The following is a 23,269-nucleotide window of genomic DNA, read 5'->3' as shown; positions in this document are numbered from 1 at the left end:
AATGGCTTCCCACTGCCGGAGGGCAGGGATGGATGGGATATTGAGAACGAATTCCTCTCTGTGAGGGTGTGGATGCCCTGGCACAGGGTGCCCAGAGAAGCTGTGGCTGCCCCTGGATCCCTGGCAGTGTCCAAGGCCAGGTTGGACAGGGCTTGGAGCACCCTGGGATAGTGGAAGGTGTCCCTGCTCATGGCAGGGGGTGGCACTGGATGAGCTTTGGGGTCTCTCCAATGTAACCTTTGATTGTTTAACTGCTCCAAAAGCAGCCGGTGCACCAGAGAGGGCGAAGCCGAAGGCCCCAGGACTCTGAGAAACCCCAGCCCGAACTCGCCCTCGGCCGCTCCCGCCCCGCGCTCAGCCCTCCCTGAGGGCCCGGCCCGCCCGCGCCGTTCCCGGGCTCCGCGCGCCCTCCCGTGGCCGCCGGCGCGCAGCGCAGCCGGGCTCGGTCGGGCTCGCTTCGGTCCCGCTCCCGGCTCTTTCCAGCGCCTCCTTTTCCTGCTTTTCCCCCCATCACAAAGGGCAGATCTGCTGCTCCCCGCTTTTCCAGGCGCTCCCACCCCTCCCGGCTGCGCGGCAAGGCTTGCCAAGGCAAGGCCAGAAAAAGAAGGGAGGAGAGTGGTTGTTCTTCTTGTCACTACACAGGCCTGGAAACGTGTCCCCGTGAGGGAGGACAGCTCAGAGACCCTCAGGGGGCTTAATGCACCGAGCCAAGGGGATGAAAGAGGCTGCTGAGAAATGAACAGCAACAGACCGGCAATGGCAGCACCTTCCAGGGCTGGGACCTGCTGACCCCCGAGCTGCAGCTGGGCCTGAGCTAATTCAAGAGAAAATAAACAGTCCTGAAGTGCCACTTGCCCAGGCTTGGAGTGAGATGAGCTCTAAGGTGGCTTCAACTCAAACCATTCTGTGATTTCCTAATTCTCTACAGCACTAGGGAGCTGGGGGTGATGCAGAGACATCAGTAGCTCCTTGTCTCCTTCCAGATCCACAGAGCACATCCTTCCAGCCCCGCTCTTCCCCACTCTGGGTCAGACAGAACAAGCTGCCCCTCAGAAGATGAATTTCAAAGCCAGGACAAGCTGCCCCTCAGAAGATGAATTCCACAGCTGCCCAAGTGCCCAGGCTGCTCTTCCCTGCTCACTTGCCATGAACAAGCTGCACTGGATATGCCAGGTGTCCCCAGTGCCGTATGCAATGCCAACAACATTCCTGTGCCTCCATGGAAAATACCTCACTTGATGTGCCCTTGCTTTGTGTTTTCCCAGCCACAGGCAGGCTCAGAGCCTCCCTGGAGCTCATGCATCCATGGATGGTCTTCCTGTCCCGCTATTGCTCCCAGCAGAGCCTTGCAGGAATTCATATCCATCCCTAAGTGCTACATTTCCAGCACTATCAACAGAATCCTAGATATGCTGAGTTGGAAGAGACCCACAAGGATCATTTAGAAAAACTCCTCGCTCTGCACAGAACCCCCCAAAAATCCCACCATGTGCCTGATAGACTGTAATAGGAATAATAATAATAATAATAATAATAATAATAATAATAATAATAATAATATAATAGTAGTCCACACCAGGTCCTGAGAACCCCAGCCCTCCCTTCTGACACCCCTGCAAGGGTTAACAGCAGGGCTGATGCCCAGGAAAGGTGGAAGGTGCCCACAGCAAAACAAGTGATGTTCCAAGATAGTTTTGTTTGATCAATGCTATTAGACTGATAGATTGTTTAGGGAAGCTTTTTATCTCAGCCCTCACATCTGTTCTGCATTTGGAGGCAGCCTAAGAGACTGGGGGTGCAGAGCAGGTGCTGCGAGTGTCTGGTGAACATTAGGGAACATTCACTCAGAGGCTCCAGAGCTGCCAAAAAGTGCACTGATTGGACAGATGTTACTTCATTACTGTCAACTCGTCATCCTGGATGTTTTAAGGGAACAGTTGTTTGTTAAGGAAACACAGCTGTTACCAAGAAATGTGTTTTTCCTTTCCTTTTCTTGGCTGCAGGGCAGGGAAAAGCCCAGGGTACCTGGGCACCTGCAAAGCCTCTTTCTGGGCAGCTCCCTGTGGCCAAGGAAGGGGCACAGGACTGGAAGGACCTTGCCTGGTTACCTGCCACCCCATTGCCCCAGGGCTGATCCCTGTTTAAGCTCTCCTGGACGTGTTTTCCTTACCTGGTCTTCAGAATTCCCAGCACTGGAAGTTGTCTGGCACTGATGTTCCAGTTGTGGGGTCACTGCTGGAGCTTTGCAATGGAGGTGGCTTTGTCATGGGCTCCTGGGTGCTAAAACCTTTCTCCCATCCAGCTTCAGGGCAGATCTTCCAGAAATTATCCCCAAAGTATGATTTGTTTCAAGGAACTGCATGGGAGGGGAGTTGGAGCACAGTTTGCCCCACAGCTCTGCCACCTGGAGGGCACACACAGGAGGATTGGATCAGGTTTATCTGATTGGATACCTTCCAAAAAATGGGTCTGTAGGCTTCCCTCTGGTGTTCAAGCTCAGTTTCATCCAGAAATACTCATTTGGAATGTCAAACCTGTGCCTTCCAGGGCAGCCTGGATTCCCGTCTCCTCCCACCACAGCTGGGAGCACCCTGCAAAAATGGGAACAGCTTTGGTGTGCAGCTATCTCCTGATCTCCTCTCAGTGAGGCTCAGGAGCAACCAGGTCTTCTCCATCCTCTGGATGAGATTCAGGGACTTCACTGTCCCTGTGTCTCAGCCTCCTCTCTCCTTTGGACAGAGCCAATTCCAGCCCACAATGGTTAAGAATTAATTATTAATCCCTTGATGTCCTGTGGTGCTTTGGTGGGAGGCAGAGGTTGCTCTAAACCCTCAGTGGGGTTCTCAGTGGAGAAGGTGGGTGACACGTGGATACAGCAACTGCCCCTGGATCCAAGCCATGCAACATGGAGTGGGCAGTGGATATCTGCTGGGGTACCAGGAGCACTGATTAGCAGACCCCTGCTTTTTGAGGGATCTCAACCAGAGCCAGGCTCATTTTGCTTTTCCCTGTGCTCTGAACACCTTTGTCAATAAACCCCTGCAGCTGAGCGGGTTGGGAACTGTGCAGCTGATCCGAGCATCCCTCTCTGACATCTCCAGACCAGGATTCTGGAGCCACTGAGTTATATCAGCTCAGGCAGCCTCTGATCAATTCTGAGTTATCAACCCGCCATCAATTAGCACAATAACTGATTGCCCTGCTCCTGCCCAGCTCTGTCTATACATCTTCCCACAGACCCGTTCTCCCTTATCGATTTTTTACCCTCCGGCTTTTCCGCTTTGATCGATTCCGAGAGGAACGTGCAAATGAGGAGTCAAACATCTTTATGACCTGAGAACTTATCAAAGGAATTCACTGCTCCTAATAACCCCCCTCCCAATGCTGGGTAAGCATTTAACAGCCGATATGTGCTGTCAGGGGGAGCAGGCTGCTCATCCAGAGGGATGGAATAGATCCTTCTTTCGGCTCATCCCGTGGCTGCAGGCAGGGAAAGAAGGTGGCTCTGCTTTACACCTCTTTATAACCTGTTCCTGTTTTTGTTTTCCCCACAGTCTCCAGCTCAGGTGCTGCTCTGGGGGGTTATGTGGCTTAAGTCCCATAAAACAAGGTTTTATCACTGGGGTGTCCTGCAAAGCTGCCGGGAATGGGTGGGCTCCTGCTGCTGCCTGAAAACAGCTCCCTGGTATCAGGAGAGGATGGAAGATGATCCCATATATCAACATTTGTGCTTCAAACACAGCAGGAATCAGCCTCTGGAAGGAGATGCTGAAAGAAGAGAGAAAACGCCGACAGAAGTATCGTGCAGTGCTTGCTAATCATAGAAATGTCGAGTCATAAAATCACAGAATCATAAAATCACAGAATCACAGGATGGTTTGGGTTGGAAGGGACCTTGCAAGGTCATCTGGTCCAACCCCCTGCCACGAACAGGAACAGCTTCAACCAGACCCTCTACACAGACGAACCACTGAGTGCTTTGGTGGGATTCCAGCTATGCTCAACTTCTCCTTGCCAAGCAAATCATAGGTTTAAAGGCTGCTGAAATTGAGAGTTTTATAGAAATGCAGAAATTTTGATGGAGGCAGAAAGCTATTGATTAAATGAATTAATTAAATCTCCTTGAAACCAAGACACAACCAACCAAACCTGTCATGGGAGCAGCTCCTGTCGCAACACAAGTCACCTTTCAAATGTGGACCTCAGCCAGGTCATAGCCTGGAGAATCCCTCTCCTGGAGCACAGATTCCCTTCTCCTACAAACAACAGGGAGAAAGAGCCAGGAAAAGAATCCCAGCAGGCTTAGAATGAACAACAGCCAGAGAGGTCACAACCCCCTCAAACTGCTCAAGATTTGCAAAATCACCAGGGACTGTTGATTTTCAGGAGTCCCCAGTGGTTCCCTATAGAAAATAAACAGGACACTATCAGCCAGTGCTCCCCTCCAATCCTAAAAACTGGGAATTACCAGCCTAATGTTCCCTCCTGCCCATGTCCCTGGCAAGGTGCTGCAGTACTTGAACACCAGGATTTCCTTGGGTTATTAGTGTTAAATAAAAGTTGAAAGCTCTTTGCAGTTACAGCTGGAGCCGGAGACTTTGAAGAGGAATCTGCTGAAAATGAGTTTTATATACTGACTGGCTGAATGGATAATTAAACAAATAACAAAAGTGAAATGCAATTTTCTTCTACCTCCTGGGAACATTATTGTTAGTTTATTCTTTTTATCAAAAGACTTAAGAAAAAAAACCCCAACAAAACAACAATGCAATTGAACAATATTGCTTTTGTAAACAATTTGAAAATCCAATAACTGTAAAACTTATGACATGTTATTAAAATGTCTTACTTTTTTTTCCCCTACAAGTGAGAAAGCAATTCCAATCTCAGATGTTATAATTTAATTATACACTTTAGGTTCTGAAGAGACCATAATTCTTAGCACTGAATACATTCCATTTAATGTCCTTCTGGCATGTTTGAGAAGCTCAGGCGTTGCTGAGCTCGTTGGTCCAGTCTCCCAAAATCTCTGCTCACTGGGTGCCTGGCTCTTCCCAGGGAGAGCAGGAGGCCACCACATCTCCCCAGCCTTCCCCACACCTGGCTGGGGACACACACAGAGCCCTGGGGTGTCATGGGAGGAAGGTTTTGGGGTTTTTCCTAAAACATCCGACAGACAGGATGGTGGGAGAGGGTAGGAGGCACCAGAAAAACTAATTCAGTGCTGACTTCTGGTGCTGCCAACAAAAAACGGACACAGAAATGTTGGAGCAATTCCAGAGGAGGCCATGACGTGGATCAGGGGACTGGAGCATCTCCCTATGGAGACAGGCTGGGAGAGCTGCGGTTGTTCATCCTGGAGAAGGGAAGGTTTTGTGGAGACCTCACAGCTCCTTCCAGGATCTGAAGGGGCTACAGGGAAGCTGGAGAGAGACAATTAATCAGGGACTGGAGTGACAGGACAAGGGGGGATGGGTTCAAACTGAAAGAGGGCAGGTTTTGATTAGATATTGGGAAGAAATCCTTCCCTGTGAGGGTGGGGAGGCCCTAGCACAGGGCGCCCAGAGAAGCTGTGGCTGCCCCTGGATCCCTGGAATAGTCCAAGGCCAGGTTGGATGGGGCTTGGAGCACCCTGGGGTAGTGGAAGGTGTCCCATGGCAGGGGGTGGGACAAGATGATTTTTAAGGTCCTTTCCAAGCCAAACTATTCCATGATTTTATGATTTGGGAAACAGGAGTGGAGGAGGTAACAAGCTCTGGCTCAGGTGGTGATGGGCCCTGGGTGGGGATATGGTGGCCTGGCTGGCAGGACAGAAGAGCTCAGCCAGGGCCACCCAAATTCCACAATGCCAGGTCCCTGTCACTGCTGCACAATCCTCGACCTGGCTGTTCCCAGGGTCTGCCATCCCTCTCCCTTCCCACTCCCACCCACTTGGATGCAGATTTGAGGGTCTTCAGCTGAGCACGAGCAGGACCCACCCCTGCAGCAAGAGAGCTCCCAACACAAGAACTAATTGGAACAAAATTTAAATGCTAACAAATAAATAAAGGCAAGCTACAGTGAACTAGTAATAAGATACCTTTGGATGTTCATTATGCTGGATTTCCAGGCAGTTAAATAGTTTAATGCATTTCCCTTTGGCTTACATATCAATCTCGGAGCCTGTCTGGAAGCTGTTTCCCATCCTCCCCAGTCCTACATTACTGGAAAATGTGTCGGTGGCACCAGCAGTGACTCCCACCAGGTAGGGGCTGTGATCCACTGACAGCAGCAGTGTGGGGATAATTGATGGCAAGTGATTGCCAGCATGCGATGATTATCTCCTCGGGTTGTCTGCAAAACAATTAATGGCAATGAAAAGAATTCCTTTAATTAATCATTTCCTGTAAAAAATGCATCAGAATCAAATAAATCACTGAGTTGTTGCTAAAAATGGGTTGCTGGCAAAGGCTGTCACATGTTAGTGATGGAGCTGATGGTGAGGGAGAGGCAGCAGAGAGGCTGAAATGTAAGTGGGTGTCAATTGTCCTCCCTCCAAAGTTTGGAAATGTGGGAATGGACTGTTCTTGGGAATGGATCCACTTTAGGGGCTCGGAAATGAGAGGGATGATGGGGCCTGGGTGGCTGAGCCATGAAGCAAGAGCTTCTCTCCTTGGGGATGAGCTCTCCTTGCCCCTCTCCTGTGGGAAGCAGGGTTTAATGGAGACCCAGAGGGATGTTCCTCACTGGTCTGGTATCCATGGCAGCAGAGCCCATGGGAATGGGAGCACAGGTTGGTGTCAGCTGCTGCACCCCACAGGTTATTCGTGCCCTGACCACAGAACCCCTTTGGTTTCTGGCCAAGCTCCAGGTTGTTTCCCGGACTCAGATTTCCACCCTGTGGTGGTCTCAGCCCAGATCCTGCTGCAGCAGAGCCCCTGTAGCTGCTCTCTGTGCCGCTGATGCTCAGCCTTCAACCCTCACAGCACAACCTTGTGCCATAAACCCTGCCACACATTCCCTGGGAATGCTGTGTATCCATGCTGGTGCCACCTGGATGAGCCTCGTCCAGATGAGGCAGCGCCATCCTGCATCCCCAGATGGCATTTGGGCGTTTGAGATGCCTGAAGGGCTCCTGCTTCCCAAAAAACTCCTTATGAGAAAGCATCTCCTAGGGATGAGCCCATCGTCAGCTGCTGCCAGGTTATGGGGTGTAAATCAGGGCTGAATTCAGCCTTCAGAGAAAACAATGGGCAAGAGAAAAAAAGAAAACAGGTAGGTGTTAAAAATAATCATAAATAATCCCAAGCAGAAAACCACAAAAACGTGTCACAAACCGAGAGCATTTTAAGAATGCTGAAAGTTTCTAAAATTAATTTTCTTCATTTTACTTTATTAAAATTGCTTTCATTTATCTCCCATGTTAAATATTTTATTTTTCCATATTAATGGCTGCAATTTCTACTGCAGCTTGTTTCTGTCATTAACACTGTACAAACTTAATATCATTAGTAGTTTTTTCCCTTAATTATGTGAGTGAAGAAGAAAAACATCAAAGTTTCCGTGAAATTGGAATAGTATATCTAAATTGCCTCATGTTTATTTTAACATTAACAGTAAATGAAGCTAATGGGCTTTTATATTATTAAAAGCAGCCATTTGTGTCCTGCCTGCTGTAATATATAGCAAAGCTTTAAAAGATGTTAAATAATTAGTTATTTAATAGTGATGCGCAAAATAGATCAAACAAGAGGCAAACTTCCTGGAAGCAGCAACTTCGGATCAACCCTGGGCCCCTTTGTGATGCCTCAGAACGGGGTTTTTCCTGCACACAGCTCATGTCCCACTGTTATTCTGATTGCTTTCATCTCCTGTAGGCCCACAGGGGCTCCCGGCGCCAGCCTGGGGACAGCGGAGCTTCGTGCCCGGAGGCGAGGGAGCGATGGCATCGATGGGAGTGATGACATCGATGGGAATGATGGCACTGGGAGCAGCTCCTGCCCACACCAGGCCTCTCAAGGAGAGCAGTGACCTTCCCTCATCCCTGGAAAAGGCTCCTCCGCTCCAGGAGGTGAAGGGGGAGATGCCAACAAAAAACCCTGCTGGTTTTCCCTGCAGGATTCCCAGGGCAGCCTTGAACTCTGGGAGTGCTGGGTGTCTCCATGCAAGGCAATGCTTGCCAAGGATAATCCAGGAGTTATTTACTCCAGAACTCACACCAACAAAGGCATTCTCCCTTCCTGGGAAAATCCTCTCATGGTGTGAGCAGCAAACATCAGTGGCAGGATCACGGATGTAACGAGGAGCAGCATCAGTGCTCCCTCCATTGCTCCTCCTTTGGATGAACCTACAGATTTCAGCACAAGGACAAGCTCCAGAGCAAGCTGATAACTTGTGGTCAAATTACAACATTTTAAGATGATATTTGGGTGCTTGGGCTGTCTGTCTAATGGGGAGTAGCTGCAGAATCAGCACCACTTTGCTGGGTTCCCATAAGGGCAGCACAAGCTTGATTCCCTTATCACCTGTGATGGCACAGGATGATAATTAAACACCTCCTGCTGTCACCTCTCACCCCCTCACACTCACACTTCAGCACTTTAAACCCACCATTAACAGCCTTTATCTCCCTCTCCCATTTTTTTTCTGTGCTGGGGAGATGGATGGACTTAAATCACCTCCAGAGAGAAGGGGTGTGCAAATGAGAGCACTTCTCTCTTCCAGCCTATTAGTGCTGTTAAAAATGTGCCTGGAATTAATAATCATAACAAACTGCTGCAGCTTAAATAAAATCAATAACAAATGGCAGATTAGCAGAAGGCTTCGGGAAAAGGCTGGAAGAGGGGAGGGAGGACACAGGGAGGGGAGCACACCTGGGAATGACAGAAAGCTCCGGTGCTCCCTGGCTTAATTTAAGAAGGGATTGACTCCCAGGGGTTATTTTCAGTTTGCTGCTCATCTCACAGCATCTTCCCAAGGGTTTTTTGAGCACCAAACCACCCCCAGCCCCAGCCTCCAGCGTAACTCCAGCCCTGCCAGGCAAAGCAATGCTATTTCCTGTGCCTTGGGGAGATGGAAAACTGTCGGGATAGGGATCACTCTGCCTCTGCAACATGGGCTGCACATGTAGGGCTGGGAGAAAATAAATAAACTGGCCCTGTACTGCAAGCCACAGGAATTTGTTATGTGAGGAGGAGTGGAGAGGGGAGAAATCACTGTGTGGTTGTCAATCCCATCAAGGAAAAGTAGTTCACACTAGCAGAGCATGAGTTTGCACCCAGCTGAAGGGCCCAGTTGCTCTTTCATCACTCACAGGCACATGGCTGGACTGGAAAAAGGAGCCCCAGAAGGCAAACACAGCTTGGACAAAATGGTACAGCAGAGGAGGGTGCTGGGGGTATTGATGTGGAGAGAGGAGGGGTTGTGCCGAGTGGTTTTGCTTTAGGGAAAGGAGGAGGTGGAGTGGGAGCAAAGAGGAATTACTTAGGGAGAGATGAAGTTTCTCTAAAACTTCCAGATTACAGATTTTGGGATGACACCACACTTGGAGCTTGCAGGCCAGAGAGTTCTCTGAGCCTTTATCCCTGCCTAGAGTGCAGCAGGGCCAGGGATGCCACGGCCTCCCTCGCTGTGAGCCAGGTCATGCTGCTGAGGTCCAAACTTCAACCCAAGGGACCTCCAGAAGCCAAGGAGACCCCAGGAGCAAAAGGACAAACCATCACCCCTGGCATGAAGCAACACTGGGCACTCTGGGATAGTGCAAGGCATCCCTGCCCTTGGCAGGTGTTGGAATGAGATGAGCTTTAAGGTCCCTTCCGACCCAAACCATTCCATGATTATGACCTGCTCCTGTTCCCAGCTGCAGTTTTGGGGAGATCCTACACCTCCAGCAGCATCCCTGCTCTCCACCCTCCCTGTCCCATAGTGAGTACCGCTGTTCCCTCACCCAAGACAGCAGTGTCCAAGAAGCCACTGAGGGAAGGCAGATTTGTCCCTCTCTCTCCCACATCTCCGGGCAGGAGCATGGGAGGAGCATTGGCCAAGGGAGAATAATTACAGGGAAGTGGCAGCTTTCCTTCTGCTTAACTTGCTTTGGAAGGAACAGTTGGGGGTACTACAGAAACTAATGTAAGGTAATGTAATCATTTACAGAAGATTTGTGGTAAATGAATGTTTGGCCTCTGTCCAAGCGCGCAGCCAGGGCTCATTACGCCCGAGGAGATGGCAGGGAAAGCTTTCCACGGCCACTGTTTGTCTTTCATTTCATCTCATGTCTGACCCGCCTGACCTCGCCGAAGCCGCTGAGGACTTTGCTTTTCTAGGGCTGGATTTCAAACGGGATTTCTAAAGGACAGCTCTGCAAAGGCTCCTTGTGCCGGGCCCTTGGCGCAGTAACGAGCCACAGCTTTCCCAAACTCCGCCACTTTGGTGAAGAACAGATTTTTTTTAATGATTATTATTATTTTTTTTCCACATGAAAACAGCAGCGAGGGCCCTGGGATAGGGTAACTTAGCAACTCCACCACAGGGATTAGGAAAATTGACTCCAGACCAAACTAAAACAGCAGAGTTTCCTGTTTTGAGCCACTCTGGACTATATTAAAATTATTTATGAAAAGAGTAAGAGGGAGGGGAAGGATGGGGAGCTGGGGCTGCTGCTGGGGAAGATGAGCCTAGGGGGATTTTTTTCATCCCACTACTGAGCTCGCAACAGAGACAAGAGGAATATCAGGGGATGCTGAGCAGGGGCTCAGCATCAGGACCAGGCGTCACCTGCCCGTGCAAAGGTTGGGCCAGCAAATCTGTCCCTCCAACCCAGTTAGAAAAACCCTGGGAATCATCCCAGCACTGTTGTATGGGGCAGATCCACCATCGTGGTGAAGGAGGGGAGATTGGATGGATCTGAGTTTCTGGGATAAAATGGATGAAGCCCATAAGCAAACACTGTCCCTTCATCCCATGTGGGGATTCCACCACCCCAGGGCCTGCTTTATGTGGCAGTATTGAACCAGGGGCTGGAGAAATGGGGCCACAAAGATTTTGAGGGAGCTTTTACACTTTCTTTGGTTGTTTCCATTCTGGAGCCCTGGAGATGTGCAGGGAGAGCTGTAGCTTGAGCCCTCCCAGCTGCAATTGTTCCTGGGAACCCCACCAGATCCCAGAATCCCAGAAAAATTTTGTTGGAAGGGACCTTAAAGCTCATCCCGTTCCACCCCCTGCCATGGGGGGCATGGGGGCAGGGACACCTTCCACTATCCCAGGGTGCTCCAAGCCCTGTCCAGCCTGGCCTTGGACACTCCAGGGTTGGGGCATGTGGGATTGCCCACCAGTGGAGTGGCACAGCCCCTATGCTCCCTATTTTTCCCTGCTGGATGTTGTTCTTCCACTCCTCCCATGGTGCCCTTGTGGTCAGGATGTGGCAGCTCCATTTTTTTGGCACTGCCTTTTTTTTTATTGTTACAGTTTTCAAAGAGCAGCTCTTGTTAAAGGGTTTTTTTGGGAAATGAAATTGAGCAAAATGCAGTTCTGGTTTCAAACTTCCCAAGGGGGGAAAGAAAAGCCAAGGGGACCCACAGGCAGCAAAGAGCTTCCTTAAAATTATCAGACAGTTTGAACCAGCCTTTTCCCAGGAATGTCCATGTCCCAAACTTTCCTGTGAGCTATGGGAGCCTCTTCAGGGTATTTAAAAATGGTCCCTGTGCTGGGAAGCCCCACAGATGAGAAATTAGCTGGAAAATGTCATTGCATGTTGGTTAAAGTGGGCTGCGGACCTTCCCAGCATGGTCAGAGGCCACCTGACCATGAATCACTGCTGGAGTGTCCAAGGCCAGGTTGGACGGGGCTTGGAGCAGCCTGGGATCGTGGAAGGTGTCCCTGCCCATGGCAGGAGGGTAATGGGATGGGCTTTAAGGTCCCTCCCAACCCAAACCATTCCAGAATTCCATGATTTCTTATCCTAAAGGAGCCATGCCTTAGACGTGCAAGAAGCAAATCCAAAAGGCAGAGAAAAAGTCCCTTGTCAGAGCCCAGCTCTCCTGCCATTTATCTTCTAGTCCTTAAGACATATTAAAATAGATTTAAAAGGACTTGAAGTTTTTTTCTCTTTAAGGAACACATTAGTGGTTTTTGTTTTAATTAAAATAGGTATTGAAATCCTCCATGAAGCTTCAGTGGAATTGTTACAGGCTGCAGTTTCCTTACGTGCAGTGCAGCCAAAATATACTGTAGTTGTTATCTTGCAACAAGGCAGAAGCCTTATTAATTTAGTTCAATCAAATCAAAGCTGCTTTAATTTACAAAGCAATAAAATCTGCAAGCATCACTTTAGATCAAAGAACTAAAAACAGCCTAAACACAAGTGGAATGTTTATTTTGTACAATGGTCCATAACTGCATTTATGTGATTTAAAAGCTTTTTGAAGCATGTGATAATATTACATGCATATAGAATTGTGTCCTTGTTGTGGATCATTACTCCCCACAGAGACCAAAAAGCATTTGCTGTTCAACTCCTACCTAAAATATTTCCTTTTACATTATTTTTTCCCCCCTTGCCTTAAATGGGATCTCTATGGTAATTTCTTTGTGGGGTTGTGATGCAAAATCATTTACAAAAAGGGATAGGGATGCAGGATGGCATGAAGGAAACTCAGCCAGTTTTCCAACTTTGGATGAAGGGAATATTTGAGATTTTCAGAGGTTTCTTTAAAGGAACACAACCTTTCAGAGCCCAAAACCAAGCAAAAAGCAAATTACACTGTTCTGGGGCCAAATTCCATCCTCCTACGGATCTCAGCCATATCTGGATGAGGTTCAGGAACAATGGGGCGAGCAGGGTGGTCCCATCCTGCTGGGATGAACTGGGATGTGCCTGAGATGCTCCAATCTCCTGGTGTTCCAAGGGCCTTTGATCTGGGGAGCAGCCCAGTGTGGCCACCACAAAAGGACCAGAGAGAGCCCTGTGTTTTAAGGTTTCAGCCGAATGTCTGTAAATAATTTGGTGCAAAAATGCCCCCTCTACTGTACTCGGGAAGGAATGAAAAGTATTTGCACGGTAACAAAGGAATTTAACGGCTTGGAAAATGACTGTCGTTCCGAGCATCCAAGGCTGGATTTGAGAAAAAACTGGATGCTGGTTCTCACCTAACCCTTAAATCCTTCCAGATGTGGGCAGGAGAGGATATCTGGAGCACCAAATGAGCCACCCCAGCAGACTAGCAGCGTTTGCCAGCATTGTTTGTAACAGCATCATTTCCTCCCTGTTCCATATTTTTGTAGATTTTGGACTATTTCTGCCAGAGTTTCTTGGATGATGCTTCACACCAACATCCCCGATGGTTAAGAACCCAAACCCAGAATTAAACATTTTCTCCTCCTTCTTTCCCTCAATGTTTTCCTCAGACCAGGAGATGGTGGCAAAAACAGGGACTGCCACGAAAAAGAGTTGAAATCCAGACCTGAGTGTTTATGTATAAAAAAACGAACACTGAGAAAATCAATTGCAGCCGAATGACGGAAAACTCATGGAACTGCCACGGCTTTCTAAGAAAAAACCCAACTCAGCCAGAGTCCTGTGTGCCATGGCTGTGTTTGTGAGCAGTAACTCAGCCTGCCAGAGCTGTAATAAGGGAGAATATACAACTAAAAAGGGCTTTTTACCAGTTTTTAGCAAAGTTCAGTGTTTTTGTGAACTGTTCCCGACTACCCCGACCAGACCCAGAGTTCCAGACGTGCTGGTCCGTGGCTCTTGCAGCTGAAGCCGCCGGCTCGTGCCGCCGTGCCTCGGTGACATCCCCACAGCAGAAAAAGGCAATTAAGACAACTGGATTTTTTAAATTTTAGAGTCACTGTAAATAATCTGGAGCATGAGTTACGCGACGAGGGCGGCAGTAATTGCCGGCTTCTTCACTTTTTATTACCGGCAGCACCCTGGGAGCTGTTTTATTGGCCCATTCGGCTGGGTAAGAGCCCTGCTGGGGGACCTGCCCTCCCTAAATCTGCCTCCGGGGCTGGGCTCTCCGCAGCCTCCCGCGGGCTGCGTTTACCTGGCTGTCATCACTCCTGTCCCCAGCCCCAGGGGTGATTTAAGCACTTCGGGCCTCGAGCTCTGACCGTATTTTCCACAGTGAGCCCTGGAGATCTCCGGGCATTTTCATCCCCATTTCTCCAATATATTGACCTCGAGTACTGCTTCTGCTGCAAATCCAGCCTGGCTGCAGTCAGTGCACCCGACGGGATTGCATCCTGCAGGAACCGAGCTCCCATTCACGGATCTGCTGCGAAACCAGCGTCCATTCAAATCCAAACCCTTCATTCACTCCTCCTGGTTTGGCCGGGGAGTGAATGAACCGTCAGCACGATCCTGGTGTAAAAACAGAGGAGCGTCCCCCTGCTGCACCTACAGCTCCAATGCCTCTGCTGTGCCTATTCCCCCCTACCCCGTGCCAGTGTTTGCTCCAGAAAACACTCTTCCTGTCACGGTGGCCAGATGTAAATCCCAGAAAATGACACTCTCCGTGGAAGTACGCAGTTGTTTACAACACTCAACCTCGTCCTGGTCCACTACCTATTAATAAAAGCAGGAGCATCTCCTCCCTCCCCCTCCTTGTCCTTGACTCCGTTCCTTTCCTCGCGGCTGCCGAAGATGGCTTTATAAAGGAGAGGAAACTTCAATGGCAGCAGATGGCAGATAAGTAGGAATGGTAAATAGTTTTAATTACTGCATAATGTAAGTGAGACAATAAAGGGGAGAGAGTGGGAACAAGCTGCTGCCATGGCAGCCCTGGAACTGTTGCGGGCCCCAATTTGTCTGGGAGGCAGCATGTGTTGCTCAGAGTCTTAGGAGGGCTTTAAAAGAGGATGCCGAAAAATATTAATTGCATGGCTCATCTGCCCATCCATCTTCACAACCGAGTCACACGCTTCCTTAATTTCAGGGGAATCGTTTTCAAATGGGAATCATGCAAATGAGTATTTTAGCTATTCATTTGTTTTACTGCAAGCGCTTTGTGAGCAAATGGCCTACAGCTTGCAATGAATTAAAAGACACGGGCACTGGAGACCGATTTTTAATACAAAGTCTTGACACAGAGACGACCCCGACCGGCAACACAGAAAATGTTGGCATAGCAACTTTGGGCATTTTCATGCAAATTGGCTCCTATATAGATGATACCAATGCAATGTTTTCCTTCAACTAATCATCATAAAATTAGTTTCACTATATTTAAATGCTCCTACTTAATGCATTATATCCATATGCATGAAATTGCTTCAGCTAATGCAGTACATAAAATGCCAAAGATACAATGAATAGCCAAATTGCAAACAGTTATGTTATCTCCCATAAAAACTCCTTTTTCCTTATTGAATGTGTGGGCCCCAGAGGCATCTATCACAAATTGCTATTAATGCACACACACACACACACACACACACACACACACGGGAGCCTGCACCCACACACTAAACACCTACATTTAAGTAACATTGAGGCTGTTATGCAACCTAAGACAAGCCCAAAATCTAAATTCAGGCTTTTTGCTTAGTGTTGTCTGCATCCTGTGTGGCTGTGTATTTCTGAATGTGCTGCTTATCAGCTTTGCAGGGGGATGAAGCTGAAGTTCTGTTATTATAAACAGTTTTCTAAACTTCAAGAAATGACATTTTGCATTAAACTACCCCTGTGCACATCCCTGGGTTGCATCCCACTGCTTCTTGCAATATTCAGGTTGCTGCTGCCGCTGCATTTCCTTGCCTTCAATGATTTTATCCCAAATTCTGCTGCTAAACTGCACTTAGGGGCTTTTTAAAAAGTAAATTTATGTTTTATACCTGGACAACAGTGACTGAAGGACAGGTTTGTCCTGCACATGTCTTTGTTTAACACTTGCTCTTCAACTGGGGACAGGATCTGCCAACAGAGAATTCCCAGTGACTTCCCAAGGGGCTCCTAGAGGTCTACACACAAGATGTTCCTCTCTTGTGGAGGGCTCAGTGCACCAGACAAGGTTTGCAGTGTCAGCCAGGACAGACTGCAAGCATGTTTTCTCTGTCTAAAACTCTGGGGACAATAAATCATTGAGGAAAATTTACATCCTGCTAAATGCTGCTGGGGGAGTTCTGCCTTCGGAAGCACTCAGCATTCATCTCCTTCTCCAGCAGGAAATCCAAAGGGAAATGAGTGGGGAAATCTCTGTCCCACCTAGGAGAGGTTTGGGATGGATCTCTGACTTCTGGGGGTGCAAGTGTCACTGTGCAAGGGACAAAGGGGACCATCACACCCACAGTGGTGTGGGGGGGTGACATCCCTCTGCTCCCGGGGTACAAAAAAAAGTCCCCAAAAGTGCAAAAGAGGAGTAGAGCCCAAGTCCCACAGCTGGGAAGATCCCAAAGGACCAAATCTACATCTACACTCGATGTTGTGCATCCTTCTAATCTCAAAACATCTGATTGGTGGCATGTTTTAATCTCTCTGTGTATTATTCCATAGTATCAGGGCCCAAATACACTTCCAGGAAATATACATTTTCATGGAGTCAGTCTGAATGCTGTAAATTGGGGTGGTCCCAGGCCAGCAGCAAAAGTAACCCCAAAGAGGTGTTTGGAGGCTCTTAGGAAATCTCCAATTGTTGAACAACTCACCTGGTTATGAAATCATAAAATCATGGAATGGTTTGGGTTGGAAAGGACCTTAAAGCTCATCCTGTTCCACCCTCTACAATGGGCAGGGACACCTTCCACTATTCCAGGCTGCTCCAAGCCCCATCCAGCCTGGCCTTGGACACTTGCAGGGATCCAGGGGCAGCCACAGCTTCTCTGGGCACCCTGTGCCAGGGCCTCATCCCCTCCCAGGGAACAATTCCTTCCCAATATCCCACCTAACCCTGCCCTGTCCTATCCCATTCCCTGTGTCTTACCCTTCCATCCCTTGTCCCAAGTCCCTCTTCAGCTCTCCTGAGGCACTGGAAGGCCGCTATAAATTCTGGAATTCCCTCTGTGTGCATCTCCTCAGTGGTTTGGTGCCACTGCACAGAGATAAACCACCTTTACCTCATCACTCAAGGACTAATTGTGAGATGATTTAATTAAAGTATACCTCTCCTTCCCCCAAGTTAGTTGTATTTCATATTGCTCTAGTAGGAGTAATTTGCAGAAATTAAGCATTGCATGTTGCTGGAATGGTACAGGTGCAATGGAAGAATAAAAAGCCCTTCCTGCAGCAGCAGGCAGTGCCACCAGAGCTCAGTGAAATATCTGTAATGACTCATTAATTCAGCAAATGCTGCACTTTGCAGCAAACATTCAAATTAGCCACAAAGAGGCTGTTTTTAAAACTTGCAGGTTATTCATAATTGCTCAATGAACACTTCATGCAAATGTATTTTAGCCCATTGGGCAAACTGTTCCCTTTGAGTATTTCCTGCAGAACGCACAATTAGCCCCAAGAATTTATGACATCATGGGATTTTTAAGGCCAAGAGCAGGATGAGGAGAGGAAGAATATGGATAAAGGAACACTGAGAGCTCTTTAGGAGAGCAGGAAGAGGCACAGACCCAGGATAAATCTAGTTTTGGCCCAACAGCTGAGAAAGAAGTTGAGAAGAAATGACTTTGTGGCTGCTCACAAGTGGCCTGGGATGCTCCAGGACCAACCTGTGACTGATTTACACACCCACAGATCTGTGCACAACTACATTTGCCACATATTAAACACTCCAACAACTCCAACACCCATGAAGAAGAGGGAGGGGAGAAATGATTCCTTGTGGGAGCCAGAGCACATCCCACTTGCACCATCCCCTGCTGAGAGCTGTGGCACGGGGGAAATAATCCCAACATTTAGAGCTTTGCTTTCTGCCAGGGCCAACAATTTTTCAAGCTGTTAATTCGCTTCATCTTACGACTCACAAGTGCCTCCCAGATATTGGCAATCATAATTTTTATTGCCAGTTATTGTGAGAGTGAAGTGATATTTGTCTCCATGTCACCCCGGAGAGCCACGTGGCAGCGAACAAACGTGGGGAGCAAAGCAGGAGGGGCAGAGGCTGCTGGGGTGATGCTGCCACTGCTCTCAGAGCTGCCAGCTCTGGCAGATCCAGTGGTGGCACTGCCAGTGTCACCTGCCAGCCGTCCAAGGCCACCAGCACAGAGGGGGCTGTGCAGGTGAGCGGAGATGGGGGCCTGGGTGGGAGTTCAGTCTCATCCCACAGACCAGGGAAGGGCTTGTGGGACTTTAGGGGATTTCCCAGTCCTGGTTTGCCCATCAGAGCTCATGAGCAGGCACAGGAGGAGCTTTGCCCATCACTGATGCCTCCTCTTTGCTCTCTATGTGACACAACATTAATTCCTTTCTCTTCTGCTCACATGTTACAATGGATCTTTAAAGGCCATACGAATCAGAGCCAAATCTTGCTGAAAGACAAAAGAGAGCATTTCTTTGACTTGATATAAACCACATTTTGTCTGCAGGCTGCACCAGCTGAGAGAGCTTGGCAGACACCTTTGCAAATAATATTAAATCCTGACACAGGCTCAGGACAGGCTGGAATTCCACAAACCCAGGAGCAGAGTCCCCTGTCCCACAGCCAGCCCCCTCTTTGCCCAGGCAGATTCTCTGCTCCAGGCAGGCATTTCGGCATATGAGAATATTTCTGCATTCCCAAGCACTTGATATGGGAGCACTTTCACAGCTTCCATTCTTTAGGGTTGGGAATGTGTCATTTTCCAGACCCTCCTGACTGTGGGCTGGGACACCAGATCTGTGACCAGGTCATTCGCACGATGAATGTGCCACTGCCACTTACAGCAGGCAAGGAATGACTTTTTGGGGAAATTTGACACAAAGAGGGTCACTTTCTATAGGATCTCCTAGGCTTCCCTGGCTGGGGAAAGCTTCTCTGCTCTGAAATGTGCTGGTCAGGCTCTCCCCACGGAATCAAGGCAATGGGATGGAGGAGCCTGGAAAGGGAGGTGCTGCAGGCTGAAGATTGAGACCCTGAGCTCTTCCCACCCAGCAACCCCACCAAGGGGTATCCAACTGCTGCTGGAGGCTTCAAGAGGCACTGGATGGTTTCCTCCCTGGAAAGCCTCTTTCCTCATAGGCAAAAATAAGCAAAACTGAGCCAAGTCTCTCCCTCCCAACCCTCTGTCCTCCAGCCCAGGTGATGGGAGCAGGGCAGCTCTCAGCAAGGCCTCTCTGTCACTCACTTAAAGCATAATTTGATATCTAGTAGCTCATTAATCTATTTTTTTTTTTATTCCCCCTCTCCCCTCCCCCAGATGGGGAGCGCTTATGCTTCTCCTCAGCTAAATAACTCAGGTCATAAAAGGTAATACCATGGGTAGCAGAATGTAAACAAACACATTCTACCTCAATAAACATGCTAATTTCCAGCTCTAATATTCACAAGTAAAATATCCATCACACAGCCCCTATTTGGCGAAGGCAGCAGCCCTCATCAGTCAATGAAGTAGGCTCCTGCCAGTTCACTGCGGGAGGCAAATAGTACAACTTAACTCACTTGATGATGCCCTTGAGGGGAAAACATGAGCCTCATAAATGAGTCTGGAAATGTGATAAAAGGATAATCTTGCATAAATGAGCCTAGATCATCATTACCTGCACAAACACGAGGTTGTTTGAATGATGTGGCCATGTTTGATATAAATTAAGGCAAGGAGGAGGCACTGCACTGGTCTGGGAGTTGCTGGGGATTGGAGGAGTTGGGATGTTCCCCTGGATCCCCCAATGCCATGGCACAGCCTCTCGAGCCTGGGAGCTGCTGCTGAGGGGCAGGGCTTGGCTGTGGGGCTGACACCCTTTGGGTGGGATGGCTGAGGTTGCTGTGGGACCAGACCAGGCTCCTCCTGGCTCTTGGACATATCTGGATGTGCCTTTGTGTTCTGCTCCAACCAGAGGATAAACAAACGACCTCCCCAAATGGCATTAATGGATGGAAACAACCCAAAAGCACCTTGGTAAGGTGGTGAAGCCCCTTAGAACAAGAGATGACACCAAATGGCCAAAAATCTGTAATCTGGGGGTGGTGACTTCATCTCCCCTGCAATTCCAAAGGCACTTCCTGCAGCACCCTGGGCTCTGCTGAGCATCTCTGATCATCTGCCCGGTCTCAAGGTCCACCCGGGGCTGGTGGGAAGCTGGGGTGTCCCAGCCCCCTGCCATGGGACTGGATCACCTTGAAAGATCCCTTCCACCCAAAGCATTCCCTGATTCTGGGATATTCTCCCAGTTTCAAAGCCTTTAACACACAGGAGCTCCACACTGGCACAGCACTGTGCCAAGGCTGCTGAGGGTCACCAATCCCATGGCAAGGGGTGCACATTTTCCCAGTGTTCCCCAATAAAGCATCTTTTCCATCAACTGTGCCCCTTCCCAAAGGCACACGAGGATTTTTCCCATCTGAGCATCCCTCTGTGTGCGTGGGGATGGGCAGCAGGAGACAGGACACCTTCCAAGCCACCTCTTCATCAGCCTTGATTTTTCAGCCACTTGCTGTGGTTAAATCCCTAAAAGAATAGCCAGATAGGATTATTTTCCCACGGGATGCACAGTTTTCCAAGGAGAACACTGACATTAGGGAACATCCAGTTCATCCCACCAGGCTGCTCGGCTCGTTCTCTACTGGAGCATTTGGGGGATAATGTCGCTCTTGGGAAGGGTTTTAGTCCTACTGAGCAAAGGAAAAAAGAGGCAAGGAGAGCTCAGTATTCCTGCTTCTCTCCCTTAGCCTGTCCCACAAGATCCCTGTGCTGCAGTTTCCCCAAAAAACACAATGTTCAACTCATGTAGGAGCTACAAAAGTTTAAAACCATTTGATTCCTCCAAAACCACAGGACTTTGAAGGATAAAGCCCAAAGCCTTCAGAAGGATAAAACCAGTTGTGCTTTACTTTCCTTCCCAGGTTCATCTCTTGGATATCACACAGTGATGACTTGTGGGGATCCCCCTGGAGCTGCCACAAACCTTTCACAAGCAAAAGGCGCTCGCTGGACTCGTTTGGATCAGTCTCTTTGCAGCTGCAAACCAAAATCTCTCACAACTTCTCCCCACATCAACAACCACGCAGCTGATTTAGGGAGCATTTGAAATGCTTGTTGAAAAAGCACAATTAAAAACACGATTCTTAATTATTTGGACTATATATTGATCTTATGGTTCCATCTGTTGCTCAGTGCTACACGGAGTCAGTGAAAACCCGGGCTCACATCAGACCTATCGTGTTCCTGGGAAGCAGGAACAGCAGGAACCACGGGGATGGGGAAGAGGGGATTTGCTCCCTGGTTTGCAGGGCAAGGACTTGCTTCCAGATGTGTGACATTCCCAAACTGTGCCCTGCAGCCATCCAGAGACAAAGCCAGGAGCCCCGGGCCGTGCCCTCTGTTCTGCTGCTCGGGATTGACCCATCTGCTCCAGCGCAGCTTTGCTGCCTGGGCTCCACCAAGGATGCACTTCCCCCGTTTTGGTTAATTCCCAGGCTGGGATAACAATGAACATGGGTGTGTATTTATTACCTGAGGCCTCAGAGTTCTAAATGCAGCAGAGAAACCTGGAAAGCCCCTAAACTACACAATAGGGTTGTGTTTTATATTCCATGAGACAAAATATTCTGTTTGCAGGAGATCACTGAACCCACTCCATTTCCAACCACAGCAGCTCAACCCCATTTGTCTGGTGGGATCTTCCTGTTACAAGAGCCTTGAACAAATACAGTGAAAAATACTGCTTCATACTCCTTTTTTTGTTGCCTTTTTTTTGGCTGCTATTTGCATTTGCAGTCACAATCCCCCTTTTAATTACATGGTGCACTAAAGGCTACAACACTTGAGAAACTCCGAGATCCCTGGAAATGAGATGCAGGATATAAATTAGCCTGTATTTCCTGAAGATTCAGACCTTTCTATTTGAGAAACCCACATTTGCAACTGGGAAAACCCAGGACACCTCGTGTGGAGCTGCTCGCACCCCAAACTGAGGGGAAGCTGAGAAACTTCAGCAAGCACCACCATGGTATTGGGAAATCCTCTGGATTAGCACAAACCCCAAGCCCCAAGGAAGCAGATGGAGCAGCTACTTAGGGGTTAAATCTATTTTTGTTAAGTGGCTATTTGGGCTTGTTGAAAGGAGAAAAAAAAAAAAAAAGAAAGAAGAAATCAATAAAATAGAGGAGCAGAAGTCTTAGTTGCAAGTCTTGGCTGAGAAATGAGGTGGCTGTGCCAAAAAGTGACACATTTAAGCTGGTGTGTAATTTTGATCTTCATGTTTAAAATACTTCTCCCCGTTTTTGTAAATGGAGGGGTTTGAACGGGGCAGAGGGAGGGGAAGAACACTGAAAACACACATTTCTAATCATGACAGCTCCGGACTGTAAAATGTCCTGGCTGGAAGGGGGGGGGGGGGGGTTAAATAAGACTGGGTGGAAAAGGTGACTCACGAGTGCTGGGGATGCTGGAAGGCTGGGATGAAATGCTAACAGAGGGCTCCTGAAGGAGGTGTGAGGCTTTGAAAGAGAAGCCCAGCAGCTGGGACAGCCCTGAGGGGCTGGGGGTGACCTGCAGAGCTGTGGGTGCTGCTGGTGGTGTTTGGTCACCTTTGGGTGGGTCCCTCTATCCCAAGTGTTCCATGCATGGAGTTCATGGTCATGGGATGAGGATCCCAGAGAGCAGCATAACACAGACCCAGGTAGAAAGAAACCACAGAGTCCCCTCCTTGGTGATGATGGCGAGCTGCAGACAGCCACCAACACAACGCTCTTTTGGGTCGCTCAGGAAAAAATGAGGCTTTTCCCATGTCATTCCCTGAGATTCTCATGCCAGAGGTACCAGTATGGATGGGGTTACTGGTCCCATCACAGCCCAGCCACGGGCAGGGTGCTGGCACAGGGTGCCAGGCCATGGCGTGTGACACCAGACTCTCCCAGGGTGCTGCTCACACGGTGACGGAGCCGAGCCCTGCACCAAACCTGGAGCAAGCTCAGGTCAAGCACTGAGAATTTTTTAATAAGAAGAATTTGCAATATGGAATCCTCCCGAAATGAGATTGACAATGCTGTGCTCTCATCCTGCCATAAATCCCCAGCAGCTTTTACCAGGCTTTGAATTCCTCACACCAAGAGCCAAACCAAGCCAAAGGGAACTGCCACTTCTTCGTCCTGGGCATTCCCCAGGGCTAATTCCTACTTTTCATTCCCATGTGGGCAGGGTGTATGTGCTATTTCTCAATGAATCCTTCCTTCTTGTAGCTTCCTTCTTGAGATATTAATGTATTTTT

The 23,269-nt window shown here is 48.8% G+C and overlaps 1 protein-coding gene across 1 annotated transcript in view; it reads right to left on the bottom strand.

The window, feature by feature from the left end:
* Positions 1 to 4,700: 4,700 nt before the first annotated feature.
* The window catches only part of SMAD6 (SMAD family member 6), a 115,114-nt gene continuing 96,545 nt past the window's right edge, over positions 4,701 to 23,269 (bottom strand). Inside the window, exons 6-7 of the mRNA XM_069025286.1 lie at positions 6,080 to 6,333; positions 4,701 to 5,423 (exon numbers count right to left, since the gene is read on the bottom strand). The gene's annotated coding sequence lies outside the window, so the exon portion shown is untranslated. The remainder of the gene's footprint in view (positions 5,424 to 6,079; positions 6,334 to 23,269) is intronic.

The sequence above is a fragment of the Aphelocoma coerulescens genome, chromosome 10, assembly GCF_041296385.1.
Source record: "Aphelocoma coerulescens isolate FSJ_1873_10779 chromosome 10, UR_Acoe_1.0, whole genome shotgun sequence".
Taxonomy (NCBI): domain Eukaryota; kingdom Metazoa; phylum Chordata; class Aves; order Passeriformes; family Corvidae; genus Aphelocoma; species Aphelocoma coerulescens.
This window is presented reverse-complemented; position numbering and strand designations above follow the sequence as displayed.